The following is a 19,355-nucleotide window of genomic DNA, read 5'->3' on the forward strand; positions in this document are numbered from 1 at the left end:
GTAAGGAGCCAGATCGAGGACTCGGAGGAAGAACAAAGGACAGCAGACAGGCACACAGCTGAAAAGGAGAGAGAGAAAGAGAGAGGCAGGGTGGATGCACGCAACAGGGGCCTCACAGCTTAATTAGGGGGATGTGGGAGCAGCCTTCTGTAACCAAGTACAACCTGTCCCCACCACGGAGAGGGGGCGTGGGTGGTGAGAGACTATAGATGCCCATGACAGGAAGCAGAGAGTCCTCACCAGTTGGGGGAAGTCAAGAAATTAGGGGAGGCCATGCCTTGACTCTTCATCTGGCCTTTTTGAAGCACATATTTTAAATGTCTCCTGAATTGCTTTCCCACTCATCTTCCCAATGCTTTGTCAGAGGCTGAAGATTCCCTCCCCCTAACCTCAATCTCTACACTTTAGGAATATATATTCTGAAAAGATCAGGAGAAACGAGAGTCCTGAATCCAGAAATGTACACTTGTTTGGCAGTTGTTATGAGAGCGGTGCTCACGATGCCTAAACAAGATGCTACTTTGCTTCCCAAGGGGCTTTATCTACAAAGGTAAGGATCCACGTGTTTCCAAAGGGCTATTTATAGAGTTGGCTTAGGTTTGGTGGTTGGGAATAGAGATGAAAAGCAGAGAGAATACAATGGAAGAAGAACAGTGCAGGAGCTGAGAATAAAGAATTAGAAATGAAAGGCCAGGCACCACCTAGCTACTCAGTAGGCTGAGATCTGAGGATCGTGGTTTAAAGCCAGTCTGGGTAGGAAAGTCTGTGAGATTCTTCTCTCCAATAAACTACTCAGAAAAAGCCAGAAATGGTGCCGGGGCTCAAGTGGTAGAGAGCTAGCCTTGAGCAAAAGAAGCTCAGGGACCGGCTGAGTTCAAGCCCCAAGACCAGCAAGAAAAAGAAAGAAAAAAAAAGAAATGAAGAAAGGGTGTGAGATAACCTTAAATCTCCTTCCATAATTAGGTGGCTTTCAAACTTTGGAGGTCACGACTCATTTTCAGAAATACCTTGTAACTTATGTGCTGCTACTTATCTGAGAGATTTTTGTCACTGCGAGATATTTGGCAATGTCTCCAGACATTGTCACAGCTATGGGCAGGAGAGTGTGCTATGGACATCTGGTAGGGGCCAACTGTATTATAGATCCAACTATACTACATGGGATAGCCCAGAACCAAGGATCATTGAGTGCAGAGTATCAATATGCTAGGGTAGAGAGCTCCTGCACTGGTCCATGTAGACATACCCATACACACCTGGGTGAAGTGGAGGCTTCACAAACATTACCTAACCTTACTCAGTGCAGTGTTTTCTGACATTTTCTGTTTTAACTTTGTCTGTCATTCAACTCTGCTGATCACCATCTCTCTATAGACTTGGCACTTTTCTATGTCTTCCTATTCTGCTCTCCTAAGGCACTTTCTTAGCTGTCTTCCTGCCCCTTCCTGCTTCCCTCAGTCCCCTCCAGGAACACTGCCTTTTGGAAGTTCTGTGGGCTTTCCGTCTAGGATATCTTTCCCTTGCATTTGGATTTGAATGTCTCCCTTTACCAGTTAAATCTTGTCAATTGTCTCTCCTCACCAGAATGAACCTTCTGAAGAACAAGGGTGAGGTCTTCATGTCTATCATGTCATCTAAAGTGTTTAGCACTTAATAGATGAGTGCTAGGAGTTTGGGGGTAAATACGTGAAGGTATATCTTTCAGCCAGAATAGACTGAGACTCTTATATCGCAATATTCTAGTGGGGGATTTGGAGATCAGAATAGTTCTGCCTACATAGAATATGGCCGGTGTGAATCTGAACAGTACAGTCAATACCTGCTTTGTTTGCCTTTTCACAAACTCGTTGTGTTTGAGCACTGCTTTTCTACAGGAAATGCTAATCCTTTCTTTTTTTAGAACCACCTGAGAAAATAACAGCTTCAGTGGTCTGTACCATGCATAGTACTGTGTCAGATGATTAGCAGTAAGACCTTTTCTAATCAGTAGCACCAGGAACTTTTGCCTTTTTGGGAATGTATACCAGCCAATAATCTCGGGAATAATAAGGCATTGTTATAAGTCTGTGCTTTTGTACCATCATGGAGTTATTGAATGTAAACTAGAGGAAGATCTGGATAGATGGCATGGGCCTGTTCAGGAGGTGTGGTGAGTACAAAAGGGAAGCTGTACTAACTCCAATAGGCCTTACACCTACCTTCACTGCAAGTTTTTATTATGAGATCCATTCTTAAGACACAAGAAGTGGGGTGTTTGGAGTCTGTGCCACATTCAAGCTTGACACTCATTAAATGGTAGAACCAGAATTCAACCCAGGTGTCTGGCATAAAGAGTAAGATCCAGAGATGCAGGCTGGGCAGTCCACACTATTTGCATGATAATTGAAGTCATCATGTAAATTATGTAACATGAGAAGAGAGAAAGGGGCCTTGAAAAAGATACTGGCAAACATGCCCATTAAGATCTAGGAAGAGCAAAATAACCCTGGAAAGGCTGACTGAGAAGGAAGTACATGACACAGAGAGTTAGAAGAAGCAGAATGTAGTATACAGAGTCCCAGGAGGACAGGATCACAAGAGCAAGAGTGATCCAGAAGGTCTGAGACTGCAAAAACTAGGAGCAAAACTGTGCTTGGGGACAATGTCCTGAGGGCTTGATAATATAGGAGTTAGAAGGTATCCAATGACCTTGGAAGGTACTATTTAAGTAGCCAGATCACAGTGAATTGGGAATGAAAGAGATGTAAGAAGTGATACAGAGGAAATACAGTTTGATGTTTCATTGAGGAGGAAAAAGCAGGGGGGGGAAGGGAGGGATGGGAGGCGGGGGAAGGGGACTGTGAGTGGTGATAGCTCAAGATCAACACAGGCTGAGTTTGTTTGTTCATTTTTAGAATAAGAGAATTATGTAAATTTAAGCCCTGTCAGGAAGTCCCAGAGAAGAAGAGACTGAAGATATAACAAATAGATCATCAACAGGTCAAGGCTCCTGAGTTCAGGGGAGTAGTTTTTCAATCCCTGACTTCATAGGAATTTAGAGAGAGATTTAAGGCAAGTCTGATATTAAATACCAGCAATTCATTTTCTTCAAAGTAAAAGAACCCACATTGAGATAGATTTTATCTTTTCTAGACCAATCATCTCTCCATCTTAGTTCTCTTTTTTAGCATTGGTAATTTTCATTTAATTTTTGTCTCATGTTCTTCATGATAATCCAAGATCCAGGAGGCAGTAGACTGTAAGAGCCACAGGGCAGGAATGGCTGGAACATGTTAGACATTTTCCCCTTGAAACATGTCTATTTGGAAAGCAGGATGAGGCTAAGTCCTATCTGATGCAAGAAAGTTTTTAGTTCATTTTGAAATTCAAGTAGAAACAGAGAAGTCATTAAAATGTAAGTATGTGAAGTTGGATAACATTGAATAAGTAATAAACCTAAGGGCACAGAAACAACATAAAATTCTCTCTTGAGCATGCAAGGACTCTTGAAGTAAGCATACAATCTAGCTTTCCTCTTGACCTTTGCCTCTGAGCTTGATAATTTTCAAATTAGAAACCCTTGATACTATTTTTTTTTCAAAGTAGAGGTCCTGGATGGGATTCTTAAAATGGAAACTTGGTGTGTCTTCTCTTTCTCCTCTCTCAATTCTCTCAAGAGTGTGAGGCCATACATCTGTCTTGTTGTCTCACTAGGTTACCCTGGCTTACCCAGAATGACTTTGCAGATGCCTGGGAAAACACTAGCACACAACATGTACTGGCCCTATTTGTTTGGGTGACTCAGAAGACTGTGATCTTCCCTTTAATTTCACCAGGCAGATCAGGAAGCCTTCTGCTTAGTACCCTGGGGGATGAACTTCCTGTTGTACAGATCACTTCCCCATCGAACCTTGAAACAGATACAAGAAAAATATACCATCTCTTAAGGATTGTTGCCTTGATACAGTCAGTGGAGCCCAGTGAAGAAACTGAGAGTAGGCAACTACATAGAAATTAGCATTTGAGACGTTGGTTTTATAATTAGATGATTAGAAAAAATACAATGAACTGCTCAAAGGTATTAGGAAAGTAGGGCTAAGTCAGGCACCTGTAATCCTAGTTACTCAGAAGGCTGAGATCTGAAGATCACAGTTTGATGCTGGCCCAGGCAAAAAAGTCCTTGAGACTTGTATCTCCAATTATCCACCAGAAAACCAGAAGTGGCACTGTGGTTCAAGTGGGAGAGTGCTATCCTTGAGCAAAAAAGCTCAGGGACAGTACCTAGCCCCTGTGTTCAGGCCCCACAAATGCAAAAAAAAACAAAAACAAAAAATCAAAAAGAAAAAAAAACAAAAAACAAAATAGGGCTAGATGCCACTTACTGCCTGAATTCTAAGCTTGTCTCTTAACTCCTCTGAGCTTTGATTTCCTTACAGGTAGAATGATGGCGATTAAGCCTCTGTGAGCCACCAATGTCATCTAGAGTGTCATGGTACACATTGAACACTCAGAAAATACAGATATGTCGTGATTTACTTGACAAACCCTTTGCAAATTGAAATGTTGTAAGTGGAACATGCATTGAATACACTTACCCTACCAAACACCGTAAGTGAGTGTACTGTAGAGCCCTAGTTGCCTCTCCTGTGATGGACTACATGACTGGGAGCTCCAGTTACTGCCCACTGGCCAGTTTGGGTAGAGAGGGTTGTGTTACCCATTGTCATCCTGAAAAGTGATCAAAATTCCAAGTACAGATTCTTCAGAATGCAAGCTGCTAAGTTGTCAAACTATCGTTGAGGACTTGTGTGAGGTTCACTTTGCCTGCAGGTTACTTAGCATTCTAGTTCTGTTTCAGTAAATCTGAGGTGTTTATCTCAGATATGCTGTGTGGTATGGTCTCAGGACATGAGATGAGAAAAATTAAAGGGGAATTAGGAAGTAGGTGTAGGCAGTGAGTTCAAGTTGAAATATGTTGATTTTTTTTAAATAACTGAGACTTTTCAAGAAGAGAGGTGGCAGTCAAATTTTCTGGGAGCTACAATTTGGAAATGATTAGCATGTAGGGTATTCATGGAGGAGAATAGTAATTTCTTGAACCCTTGGGAGTCTTATTTTTTAATAGCCGAGAGTGAGGAAGAGCACAAGAGTGCAGGGGAACTAACAGACTTGTAACAAATAGTAAAAGAAGAAAGGATTTAAAATGGCCAGACATCAACACTGCTAGATGTAGCAGAGGAACTCAATGACACAGTCACAGCAGTGTTTTCTAATCTTAAAAAGTGGAACTCATCAGTTACTTGATGGAGGTTTTCTAATGAAGTCAGAGGGGCAAAAGCCAGAACATGCTGAAAGATTGGACGATGAGGACATAGAGATAATGTCAATTATTGTTATTAAAAATCAGATTACATCCTAGCTACTCAGGAGGCTGAGATCTGAGGATCACAGTTCACAGCAGCCCAGGCAGGAAAGTCCCCTTATCTCCAATAAACCACTAGAAAACTGGAAGTGGTGCTGTGGCTCAAGTGGTAGAGCACTCACCTTGAGCTGAAGAGCTGAGGGACAGTGCCCAAGCCCAGAGTTCAAGCCCCACGACTGACCAAAACTAACTAACTAAATAAATATCAGATTACAACTCCAGAAAGAGAGACAGAGGATGAATTTATATTCTGGAAGAGAGATGTTTGAACAGCTGTGGGTAGTCTATGAAGAGGAAGACTGTAAAGAAAGGAAGACATGAAAAACATAAGCAAAGAATTTCTAGGGAGAAATTGAGGGATAAGTAGAAGGAATTGGATTAGGAGAACAGGAGAAGGGGTTGTCCTTAAACAAAACAATAATGTCCCATCTTGGATATGAAGAAAAGTAGGAATTTAGTTGTGTGGGCAGAGAAATTTGAGATAAAACTTTAAGGGACATTTTGCGATGGATTAATGGCACCTATCTATCATTACTTTGAATTATATTTTGGGATAGTCATGAAGGCTTTTTAAGATATGTAAGATCTTTGAGTTTTTAGTGGGGTTGGGAGAGATGGGGGAGAAGGATGGGTGAGGTGACATTGATCCAGATGCATTGTACTCATAAATGAACATGTTGGAATTGAAAACCTTTTGCTAAAGATCATTGAAAATTTAAATGATAAAAAGGCTTTTGGCTTTTTAAAGGTGATTTCTTACATCTAGACTCCATCTCTTCCATTATTGCATTATACCCTCCATGATGGCTGAGTCCTAACTATACTCAGACTGACTTGTCAACTATGAATTCTAGATCCTTTTCTTGAAGTATGTGTCTGTGTGCATATGTGAGTGTGTGTGTGTGTGTTCAACCATACAAAGATGCAATGCTCCTTTTTTTTTTCTTCAAGAATAGTATTCATTCATTAGTTACTTCCTAAGCTCCAGTGACTGAAGTCAGTCTGAAGCCTCATGTTGCTTCCAGGCTGGTGAGGATAATCACAAACCTAATATAAAGGACAAACGATGCTAAAACTTGTGAAATTAAGGCACAGGGTCTGATGATAGAGGTCCCAAAGGTCTGTACAGTCAGTTAAAAACTTCTGAGAAAGAAACATTGACTGGAGGATTAGAAAGTCACTTGACAAAGGGTGGGTGGGAGGGCGGTTTGGTAATACTGAAGAGAACAAGTTGAATAATTATCTGAAGGCAACAAAAAAGCATGATGGTTTATTTTTTCCCTAAACAAAGCCAATAATTTTGAGAGAGAAAAGAGCACAAAGTTAATTGAGAAAGGGAGATAGAACTTAGGTCATGCTGAGCCCTGTCGGCCATATTAACACTGTCAACGAATGCAATGGAAGGCTATCAGAGGGTTTTCATCTGTATGTGGAGGGGTAACGTGATCAGATTTACATTCTCAAGAGGGATCTTTCTTGTAGCTTTGTGGAGAACCATTGGAAGGAACTGAGAGTAGACAGAACATCAGAGGACCCTGGGAGGGATGCACAGAAAGGATGAGGATAGCAGCAGGGATGCTGAAAAAGAGAGGACTTACCCCAGATCTGTTTCTGGAGATAGAATCAATCACTGGATTGACGCAGTTTCCAAGAGAGAGAACTGTAAAAGATGGCTCTGGTATTGCCACAGTGATGCTTTGGTTCTGGCACTGCTTAACTGACCATAATCGTATCTCGACATCTTACCAACCCACTCTAATGAAATATCTTTATCCTATAATGCTTGCTTTTATGAATCTATTTCTTGATTCAATTACACTTCCCCTCTGGATCATTCCATCTTAAAATAGGAATACTAAGGTCTGTATCTTTCTGTGTTCTTTGTCAAGCTTTTTAATTGACTAAGACAGGTTAAAACACGGTTAGAGCCATGTTTGGCTCATTCTTTGCAATCACAAATTGTTTCATTTTGTTTTAGTCCAGTCACTTAGTACCCACTGGTTTTAGTATCATTATATGTCAGCATGGAACTCTTGGACAGAAACATCAGGAACTGATTGAAGATCAATTAAAGCAATATGGTAAAATTTCATTTGATTAGGATATTGTATTCCAAAAGTAGTATCTAGAATGGTTTATAGAGTATTTATGTACCTAATCAAGCATATAGCTTGAATCTCCTGGTTACAGAAAAAAAAATCAAAGGACAATAGAAAAAATTAACTGGTGTTTCAAGAAACAATTGGATAAATACAGATGTGGAGTATAAGATATTGTGTTTGGCCAGGCACTAGCCAAAGACTCCTAACTACTCAGGAGGCTGATATCTGGAAGAAAATAGTTTGAAGCAATGGGGGCAGAAAACTGTAAGACTCTAGCTCCAAAATAAACAGCAAAAAGCTATGTTGGAGGCGTGACCTGTGCTGTTAGTATCTAATTACTACTCTTCTCTTTTGGGTGAGGAGCCAAATAAATTACTGTTAGAGGAAGGTCACACCTGAACCTTATGACTGGGTTCTAGGTCATGTCATTATGGGTAAAGCTTGTTGTCTGGAGGAGGAGTGGATCCAGTTGGGAATAAAGCTTAATATTTAGAGGCTTTCTTTGAGAGAAAAGAATATAAAATTGCACCCACAGAAAAGGTATAGAAGCAAATGTTCATTTAACAAGGAAATCAATGATTACAAGTCCATAGTTGTTGTTGTTTTTAAGCAATGTACTTCCTGACATCAGTGGCTCATGCTTGTCAACCTAGTTACTCAGGAGGTTGAAATCTGAGGATTGTAGTTTGAAGCCAGCCTGGGTAAGAAAGTCTGTGAGACTCTTATCTCCCATTAACTAGCAAAAAAAGCAAAACACACAAAAAAACAAAAAACCCCAAACAAACAAAAAAACCAACAAAACCAAACCAAAACAAGGAGTGTAGTTGTGGAGATGGGAGGGAAGGGATCGTAGGGGAAAAACAAAGGGGGAGGCAACAATGCTTGATAAGAAATGTACTCATTACCTTGCTCACTTAACTGTAACCCCTCTGTACAGTATCTTCACAATAAAAAACTTATTTAAAAAAAAAACAAGGTCAACAATGAAGATATAGAAAAATAAATAATGTAACTTCCCCAAATAATAACTTCCTGACATATACCTATAATACCTTGCCCACACATTTTATCTGCATTTTGTAACTAGCCCTTCATCCAATAACATTTGGAAAATTATTCCTTTAGAGGCAATAGAGAGAAAATACCATCTTTACACCATCTTGAATTTTAAAAGGTTTGAGGAATTTCTCTCATCTTAAAAGACTCATTAGCTGGGCCCTAATGGCTAACAACTGTAATTCTAGCTTCTTAGGAGGCTGAGATCTGAGGATTGTGGTTTGAAGCCAGCCTGGGCAGGAAAGTCTGTGAGACTCTTATCTCCACTCAGATAAAGCTGGAAGTGGCCATGTGACTCAAGTGGTAGAACACTAGCCTTGAGAAGAAAGAGGCTCAGGGACAGCACCCAGGCCCTGAGTACTAGCCCCAAGACTGGCAAAAAATTTAAAGAAAGAAAGGAAAAGAAAAAGACTATCCTTGGTAATGTCATATTTATTATTGGAATTATTGTTGAATTGGGGAAAGTCTCTATGAGGTTTCTTTTCTAGATGGGATATAAAACTTCAACTTGTTTCAAGCTTCTTCCATAGTTAACTAATCGCAAGTTCTTTTTGAATGGATGGCATTCGTGAACTCGACTTTCATCAGTGTCATGAGATCTTGTCAGTGCTAAAGACTATGATGTGAAATTTTGCTCTGAGTGAGTCAGTGCTGTAGGTAATAGGACTAGTTCTGCAAACCATTCCCACTTAAGAACAGATAATAACCAGTTAACGTGACATGGAAATGGTGGGAAGCCTTACACATATATCCTGCTAAACCAAAAATATTTAGATCTTCAACTCAACTTCCATTTTGCTGGAGCCCAGAAATAATCTTTTATTTCCTGGATACCACCAGGCAGGGTGTGATGGGAAGAGTTAGGACTCAGCAGTTGATACACTTTATGATTGTTACTGTTTTAATAGCTTTCTAGTAAATTCCACGGAGTTTGAGGTAAGCTTTTCTCGACTCCACATAAATTTAAAGCATCTAGTAGAGTATTGGGCTTACAATGAGCTCTGACTGGCTGTTAAAACATTACTTAAGTTTCAGTTAATTTCTTAGGGAATATTTTATGTAGCATTATACATGTTATTTAAGAGCCTCAAATAAAATAAGCCATGAATAAAATATTTCTCGAGTCTCATTATTCGAAGTCTTCTTTCTCTATAGCACATATATGGGTAAAGAATCTTCTGGCTCTGTAGTTTTCAAGGCTGGCTGCACACTAGATTCTCCTAGACTGCTTTTAGAAAAATAACAATGAGTGTGTGACATAGGCTATTTTTTTTAAGCTCTCTAGGTGATTCTAATATTCTGCCAGATGTTTATATCCATGATTCTAATGCTTCAAATTCTTTTATATTTATTTTTTTGCTTAAATGTCAAAATTATTATTTTAGTTCTTCCTAGATTCTTAGGAATGAAATATAATGATAGGAGATTCAGGAAATGTAGTATGTGCATGAATAGTGCAAAAGCTATTATTGAAAATATATCTTTGCTAGGAAGGAACTATACTGGTTAAAAAGAAAAATACTGCTCCAATAGAGCACACTGTGGTGTGCTGACAAGACAAAGTTGGCACCAGATAATGTGAACAGCTCCTAATTAAAAATACAGTTAGATTTCCAACAAGTATCCTCTGTTGTACTTGGATGCAAATGCAATTTAGTCATGTCATAAAGAGGTCAGCTACAGAGGTCAGCTACAAAGGTGATTTCAAACAGGAAAGTGTCCAGCTCACACAGAAACATCCATTCCAGCTCATCAACAGCCCATGCATTCTCACTGTGGCTTAGGTAACCTGCTGAACTAGACAGAGCAGTCACCTGCCTGCAGCTTGCTCATCCATCCTACACAGTATTGCTGCAAACAGTATCTGCCGTTCAGGCGGTCTTCATGGACCATGCCTCTCTTATTTCTCCTCAAGGGGCTAATTTGGAGAAATGAATGCTTTATGATTTTTTTTAATGACAATGAAAGAAAATTAGAATTAGAGATACTTTTCCTCAGTGAAATATTTAGTGTTTCAATAGTTATTTTTGTCAAAAAAAATACAGACTCAATTGGATCTTTTCAGAGATGTTTTCATTTTTGTGAGAAAATGAAGAAAATCCCAAATATGCACCTTTCACATGGAAACCTTTCCAATAGAAGCATTCTGTTAGCACATATATCAATTGTGTACAATCATGGGGTTTACTCTACTTTCATATATATATATATATATATATATATAATATGCTTTTTCATTATATTGACCCTTGATTTCTTTATTTTGTCCCTTCCCACTCCCACTAGTCTCTTTTCTAGTCACAAAAACAATCTCCCTTCTACTTTCATGTGTTTTATTTATTCGTTTAAATTTCATAGATCCCATCTTTGAGAGAAAATGTGAAATATTGGTCTTTCTGAATTTCTTATTTTGCTTAATATGATGACCTCCAATTCCATTCATTTTCCTACAAATGACATGAATTGTGTTTTTTCATAGCCAAATAATATTTCGTAGGCACTACATTTTTTAATCCATTTATCTGTTGATGGGCACATAGGCTAATGCCATATTTTGGTTACTATAAATAGTGTTACAATAAGGATGGATTTGCAGAGATTTTGACTGCATGCTGACTTACATTCCTTCAAATACATGCCCAGGAATTCAATAGGATCATATGCTACTTCTAGTTTTGGTTTTTTGAGAAACTTCCATACTGGGTTCCATAGTTGGTGCACTATATCTCTATCTATGAAAAGGGTCATTTTTCTCACATCCTTACCAGTATTTGTTGTTTACTTGATTATTTCCATTCTGACTGGTATGAGATAAGATCTCAATGTAATTGGTGTTACACTGATGACTAAAGCTGTATCTGAATTGAATGAGAGTGGAGATAGTGAACAACTTTGTCTCATTCCTGATTGTAGAAGCAATGTTTTCAGTTTTCCCCATTTAGTTTGTTGTAAGTTTGTTGCATAGAGCCTTTATTATGTTCGAGTATGATGTTTTCTATCTCTGTATCTTATGGGGCTTTTATCATGTGAGAATATTGAATTTTATCAAGGCCTTTCTCTTCATCTTTTGAAATGATCATGAGATTTATTTCTTGTCCTTGGTTCTAGTTATGTGCTGACTATATCTGTTGACTATTGGAATTTATTTTAAGAATCATTTCAATTCATCTGCCTACTTCTTGACTAGGTTATTTGCTATTTTGGTGTTTTACATATTCAGGGTAGTAATTGTTTGTCAGATGAATAACTCCCATTCTATATGCTGCCTCTTTGGTGGTCTTCGCTATGCAGTGTTTTTACATTTGATACAATCTAGTTTGTCAATTTGTGTTCTTCTTTCCTAAGCTATGAGAATTTTATTCAGGTAATCTTTGTTTATGCCCATATCTTGAAGTATTTTCCCTATTTTCCACTAGTGTTTTCATAGTTTCAGGTTGTACATAAAGTTCTTTGATCCACTTTGAATTTATTTGTATATAGGATGAGAGAGAGAGGGGTCTACTTTTAGCCTTCTTTGTGTATATATCCATTCTACTGAGGCAGTCTCCTTTCCCAAAGTTTCGGTGATGTTGAGAATGGCTGTAAGTGCATTACTTTCTTTCTGAGTCTGTTCTGAGTCTATATATCTGTTTCTGTGCCAGTATCATGCTGGGTTTGTTATTGTTGTTTGTTTTATTTCACTTTGGCTTTGTAATATAATTTGAAATCAGGTATTGTGATATCTCCAGCATTATCATTTTTTCTTCAGGTTAGTTTTTTGATTAATTGGAGGATTCATGGTTTCCTATAAGTTTTAGAATTATCTTTTTCTAGTTCTGTAAATAGTATCTTAAATTTTCATGGAAATTACATTAAAACCCTGGGCCACTTTTGGTAATGTATTAGCCATTTTTAAATAAAAATTCTGTTGTTCTATGAACATGGGAAACCTTTCCATATGCTGGTATCTTCTTCAGTTCCTTAAGTCTTTTATAGCTTTCACTTTTGAAATATTCATAGGCATTGTGTATCTGAGGCTATTAACTGGTGAGGTTAACTTTCCTGACATTTCTTAACATATTTGTTCCTGGTATATAAAAACTACTGATTTTTGTGTGTTGATTTTGTATCCTGATACTTTGCTGGAAGTGTTGATCAGAGCAAAGAGTTTTCGGGTGCAGTCTTTAGAATCTTTCAAGTATAGAATCATATCATCTTCAGGTAGAAATAATTTTACTCTTCTTTTCTATTCATCTCCCTTTAACTGTCTTTCCTTATTTCTCTGGATTTGTATTCAAACTGAATTGAATGAGAGTGGAGATAGTGAGCAACTTTGTCTCATTCCTGATTATGGAAGAAATATTTTCAGTTTCCCCACTTAGTTTGCTCTAAGTTTAATGCACATAGTCTTTATTATGTTCAAGTATGATTTTTCTATGTCTGGATCTTATGGGGCTTTTCTTATGTGAGAATATTGAATTTTATCAAAGCCTTTCTTTTCATCTATTGAGATGATCATGAGATTTATTTCTTGTCCTTGGTTCTGTTTATGTACTGACTATATTTACTGGGTTTTGCATATGTTAACAATCCTTGTCTCTCTGGAGTAAAACTAACTAAATTATGGTATATCATCTTTTTAATGTGTTGTTGAATTGGGTTTGCAACTATTTCACTGAAAATTTTTGTGTCTATGCTCATCAAGGAAGTCAATCTGAAGTTTTCTTGTATATACTCCTCCAGTTCTGGTATCAGAGTAGTACTGGATTTCTAGAATGAGTTTGAAGTTATTCCTCTCCTTTCTACTTTGAGGAGCATTGGTATTATTTTTTCTTTAAAGGTCTCATAGATTTCAGCAAACTCTGTCTGGTCTCTGGTTTTCCTTTATTGAGAGACTATTACTGGTTCAATCTCATTGCTCCTTATAGATGTGTTTAGATTCTTTATATCCTTTTTTTTAGAATGTTGGTGGTTCAAATGCATCTAAAAATGTATTTTTTCCCTAGATTTTCTATCATATATTTCCAAAACAATCCTCTAATGGTCCTTTGAATTTCATTGATATATATTGTGATGTCCCATTTTTATTCACTAATCTTACTAAACTTCTCTAACATTCTCTCTCTTCTTCCTTCTCTTTCTCAACAAGTTTCATCCATTTGGCTTGTTTTGTTTCACCCTTTCTCTCCCTCCCCATTTGTCTGACCCTAACTCTCTAATGCCTAGCTCAGACAAGAAGCCTTTTAACATATATGTTCATTATTCAAAGAGATATCATGGTCCCACACTTCTGATCTCAAGCATTTCAGACAAGGTGCATTCACAGAGTCCTCTTAGTCCTGAAAAATAATATAAAGAATACACTTCATGTGTGAAACTGGCCCACGATGACTTGATTTCATAGGCTTACTGCTGAGCAGCTTAGCTATCAAAGGGTTTGGATGCAGTTCCTAGCTCAAGAAGGATTTATAACATGGTGGAAGGCTGCAACAGCATAAATAATGTCAAACTAAAATAAATTCTGTCATAAAAATAGCAAGCATTTGATGTCAGGGCCCAGAGCATTTCTTTCTGTGTTGATCTCTTAGACTCACTGGATCTATCTATCTATCTATCTATCTATCTATCTATCTATCTATCTATCTATTTATCTATCTATCTAAGACCTATATCTATATCTATAAAGACCTATATCTATAACTATATAGAGAGATATATCTATGGTATATATACTATATAGTATAAATATATACAGTATATCTATATATGCATATAGATATATCTATACATTTAGGCATATAGATATAGGCAAATATGTGTGTGTGTGTGTGTGTGTGTGTGTGTGTGTGTGTATCAAGGTTGCAATGTTTGTCCTTAGCCTCCACAAAGAGTAAAAGTCTTCTCAATTCAGATTGAAAAAGAGAGACTAGCACTACAATGTAAAGCATCACAAGCAAGTATTCTAAGACTGAAGTCAGGGTCTCATGGTCATCATGGTACATGTTGCTAAGACATTTTAGATCTGTTTTTGTGATCTTATAAGAGCATCAAAATCAATGTTAGATTGTTAGATTGTTGTTTTTTCTTTAAATTATTAGCCTTCTTCCTTCATCTCCAATTTAATTTTCTCTTGTTGATCTCTCAATGCATTAATCTGTTTTCACTACACATACAGAGATGTATGCAAATGCACATCATACTTCTCCAGGCTCTTCTGCCATTACATATTCTGATTGGTTTGCCAAGCCCATTTGATAAACTTCTCTTTTTCCTCAGGAAATTTTGCTTAGGTATCTCTTCATGAAGTTTCCTCTAAACTTGAATTGGCAAGATTAATCACACTCATGTCTGGGTAAATGTCTAAAATGTCTTAAATTTCCCCGTATGTTTATATCTCTGTCTTATTTGTTTCACATGGAATTTTAGCTCCTAGGGATTGAGAACATCTTTCTGATCCATGCACCAAAGATACACAATAATTTGATCAACTTCATAGAAACAGCTAAAATTTATTCCTCCCATTCACCCTTGCTCATTCTATTCTTTCATACTGGCTAGATCCCAGGATCACAGAGGATCAAACATCTCCTGAAAGAATTCTTTTATAATCCTGCTTAGACAAGCATGGCTATGGTACTTGTTGTTTAACTATAAAACCCAATTATATATATGTATATCCTTGTTTCTCTCTATATATCTATTTATCTATAAATAGATAGATAGATAGATAGATAGATAGATAGATAGATAGATAGATCCTTGTTTCTATCAAATTATTCCCAAGAAGGCTTGCCTAGAAGGTCTATACTTTGGTGGCTTAAAAAGGCTCACAACTCTTTAACAATCCTCCCATTGAAAGGCAGTGTACATTTCTTCTACTCTTGATCTTAGGTTGGTTTCCATATCCTAGCTGACCAGTAGAATATAGAAGAAATGACCTTCTGGAGGCTGGGTCACACATTGTAGCTTCCTTCCTTTTCCCTTGGAACTTGAAGGACTTCTAAGTAGTCACGTAATAGTCCAAATTACCCCAAGGTCCTTAAAATAGAGCACACTGTCTACATATAGATGGTCTTATTGACAGGCCCAGGTAGGCCTTACCTTTTTAACTACCCTGCCAAAGGGCCAACATGCAAACAAAGCCTTCATCATCTTTCTAGAACACATTGTCCACCAGCTGATTACCACCTAGTGGCCTCTGTTAGGAAAATGGAGGAGAAAAGCAATAGGCTGGACTCCACCATCAACAGGCAAGGCCTGTTTATTGAGGAACAGCAAGGGGCCACAGACCTTCCCTGGTTTGGAAGTTGTGCAGGTGCTGGGTTTTTATAGGTGGTTCGAGCAAGGAAGCAGAAATGGAAAAGCCACTAGCTCAAGGAAGGTGGGGGCCTTTCCTTTGGGCCCACAATGGGATGTTTATAGCTGGGCTTAGATGGATTGCCCTGCCTGCACATCCAACAAGTTCACTCATACCTGGGATTTGGCCTGGTGTCAGTATGCACCTGGGAAAATAGGGTGGGGGGTCAATTCTTCAGCATCTGTTGGCATTGTCTGGAACAGGGGAATCCTCAGGATGCACCTCACACAACTTCCCAGCCACTGCATTTTGGCTTTGTTACTAAACAAACCAAAGGTAACTGGAAGCCAGACTTGCCTCCTATACTTTGGTAATATTACTCAGTACTCTACTGGCTTCAACAGAAGGATTTCTACTCTGAGTTCTTAAAATTATTAGATTAATTCACTTAAGCTGATTTCCTTTCCCTATTCCTAGTCATTTTTTATACTCCTTACTCAAATAATGAACTTTCTCTTCTGATTGATTCTTTAAAACTTTCAAGCTTCACTAGTCTTATTCCTCCTTTTTTTTCCCCCCTCTGTCCCATTATATTCCTATTCCTCTTGTGCCATTGTTATATGCATGAATAACCACCGGATTTTCTTTCCTCCCTCTTCTAGCTATCTTTATAGAATCATTTACTGGCTGAAGTGCTAATAAGTATTTGAACAAGTAACTAAAAATTGTTGGAAACTCTCTATCCCTAGAGGACCTTAAGATATGATAAGCAATATAATGTCATGTATTGGATGAGTGGTTTAAATATCTCTTACCTCAGAATCAGAAGGCTTGGATTAAAGAATTTTCTATGAATCCTTTCTTCTAGAAGATTTTATAATAGACTCAGAAGCATAAACCAATCACAGCTCTGAATCATTTGAACCATATAAGTTTTGATACGATAATTCAATTATGAACAAGTAACTACTAGAATCATATATATACATGTATATTTATATATCTAGGTATGTACATACCTAGGTGTATATATATGCATATATATTCAAAATGTTTATCTTTTTGGAACATATTTTATTTTAAAAAACGAAGTACATTTCTCCCAACTATAATTGTTTGTCACTATATTGATTTTCTTTTTAGTGTTTTTAAGTCCACTATAATGATTTTCTTCTTTGATCATTCCTACACATTGTCTTCATTTTAAAAAATTTCTGGTGCATATAACTGGTGTTCACATGTGTTTTTATTTTCAGTCTACCTTGTGTGTAAAATAAATGGAAAGAGAAAAATCTACCTATGTTTTTGCCTTTACAACTAACCCACATGCTTCATAAATTAATAAGTTCTGTTTTCCCAATTCATGATGAGGTAGTCATCTTAGAATATGGAGAATTTCTTCTTGTCTATTCTGTAAAAGTGTTTTCTGACAGCCAAATAGCAAGAAGAAGAAACATGACCCTCTATAATATTTTTTCAAGAGCACACACATATATTTATGATTAAATAATTGTACAAAGGGATTTCAATGTAGCATGTCTGTCTATATGTGCTATGCATGTATAATAATTTAATAGTTACTTGTTTTGACTTTCAAATTGTTATCCTGTTCAGGAGTTTTTAGCTAAATCAATCAAGATTCCCAGCCTCTCAGTATTTCTCTCCAAACAAACACAGTCAGAGTTCTCTTTTGTGTTATGTTGAATAGCCAAAGAACAGGAATGGGTTGATCTATATCCCAAAGCAGCAGAATTAGAACTAGAGCATGGAATCATTGTTGGAGAAGGCGCATTGTAGAAGGCCTCACATTATATCATCTGCCAATTCTCAACAGGCAAAAACTTGGTTGCTGTAACTGAAAGACCACAGAGCTCTAAAGTTCCTACTTTCATGTCTAGTTCAAAGTGGGGCTGGAATCAGGTTGGAACAGACCTAGAGAGAGAGATGCTGTTCTTTATCAGCCTTGTCACAGGAGCAGAGGCAATGTCACTTGGTGTCTTAAGAGCCCAAAGCAGTCACCTAAGGAGAGCATCTGGTAGCAATGCGCCACAGAGTTCAGAACCATGACAAGTCTCACAAATTGAAGACTCTCAAAAAAGTAGGAAATGAAGACTGTGCCTGAAGATGAGCAGTATGCTCGCAAGTGAGGAAACCAAGTCAGACTGGGATGCTGCAAAGCAGGATTGTATCCTAGGAAGGCGAACAATAGAGACAGACAATGATCCCATTCCTGCCTGGATTGTGCATGTTACTAATCCTTTTCTAGCTCAGTCCTTTTCTGCATAGTGAGTGCAAGCCCTAAGGTAATCGTGTTATACCAAATGTATCTCTCATTATTGTTCTGAAAACACAAAGGTATTCAGCGTGTGTTTATTACATCTAATATAGAAGTTTTCTGGAGCCTTCCTTGCTGTTTCTGTTGTTTCTGTCCTCTGTGCACATTTTATAAACAGTCCATTATTTAGTTGAAAGTATTTATTAGCCAAGATAACCTCTAAAACTAGAAGTTAAGATTATCCATTATTGTAATTAATGATTACATTAATAAATTAGTATAGTTCATTACATTAAGCCACCTGGCTACTTTTTTTTAAAGCTACCTGCCTATAAAGTGGGGAGCAGAACCAACAGACAGCTAAAATAAACGTCTCATCAGTTATAATTCTGCTTTTCTGGCTTTCTACACGAAAGCCCAAACTAAACACTAGATGTACTTCTAAAGTTAATAGATTTATGTCCAGAGGCAGAATGTTTTTATTTCCCAAATGCTTAAAACCCAATATTCACGTCTTTTCCACTGAATCATCGACATTATGAGGTCAGAGAAAGAATCTACCTTACTCTACACAGATAAGACCTAAGATCCAATATTTGTTGGATGACTTTGCTTTTGCCTAGACAATATTTACTGAGGGATTATTTATGGTAGACATAGAGTTTGGTGGTAATAAACCCCCTTCTTTCATGAAGTTTATAATCCAGTGGTGAACATAGATAATACATAAACAAATGATAGAAAATAGATTGAAGAGGTAGATAGATAGATAAGTAGATAGAAAGACAGATAGAGAGATTGATGAGAGATTCAGAGTCCTTTACCCACTCCAATCAACCTAGCCCCTCCCGCCATACTCCAGACAGGCTCTGTTTTACATTCCTGTCATTCTATTTTTTGGCATATGTTAATTAGTCAGCAGGGTTCCAGCATGGTAGGCACCCATGCATATACAGTGCTTTAAGCAGATTAACACCCCACCCTCCTAGCCCATCCCCCACCCCCTTGCTTACTCTCACTTTCCCCATCCCTACAGCTTTCAGTGAGCTTATTTTGCTGCCTTCATACACAGATCAATGTATTTCAGCGCTGGCCACTCTCTAACATTTCCTTTTCCTCCCCATCTTTCCAATCTCTTCAAACAATCCAACACTTACATATGTGTTATATATGTAACAGATGCTACTATTGTATCTTGACTCACATTCCTTTGGATAGATGCCCAAGGGTGGTACTATTGGACTG

General features: G+C 37.7%; 1 long non-coding RNA gene across 1 annotated transcript in view; it reads left to right on the forward strand.

Moving 5' to 3' along the window:
* The first annotated feature begins 260 nt into the window (after nt 1-260).
* The window catches only part of LOC138838044 (uncharacterized), a 66,925-nt gene continuing 47,830 nt past the window's right edge, over nt 261-19,355 (forward strand). The window contains exon 1 of the long non-coding RNA XR_011375543.1: nt 261-550. This is a non-coding gene — a long non-coding RNA (uncharacterized lncRNA). The remainder of the gene's footprint in view (nt 551-19,355) is intronic.

The sequence above is a fragment of the Dipodomys merriami genome, unplaced genomic scaffold (genome assembly GCF_024711535.1).
Source record: "Dipodomys merriami isolate MVZ:Mamm:240054 unplaced genomic scaffold, mDipMer1.0.p SCAF_10, whole genome shotgun sequence".
Classification (NCBI taxonomy): Eukaryota; Metazoa; Chordata; class Mammalia; order Rodentia; family Heteromyidae; genus Dipodomys; species Dipodomys merriami.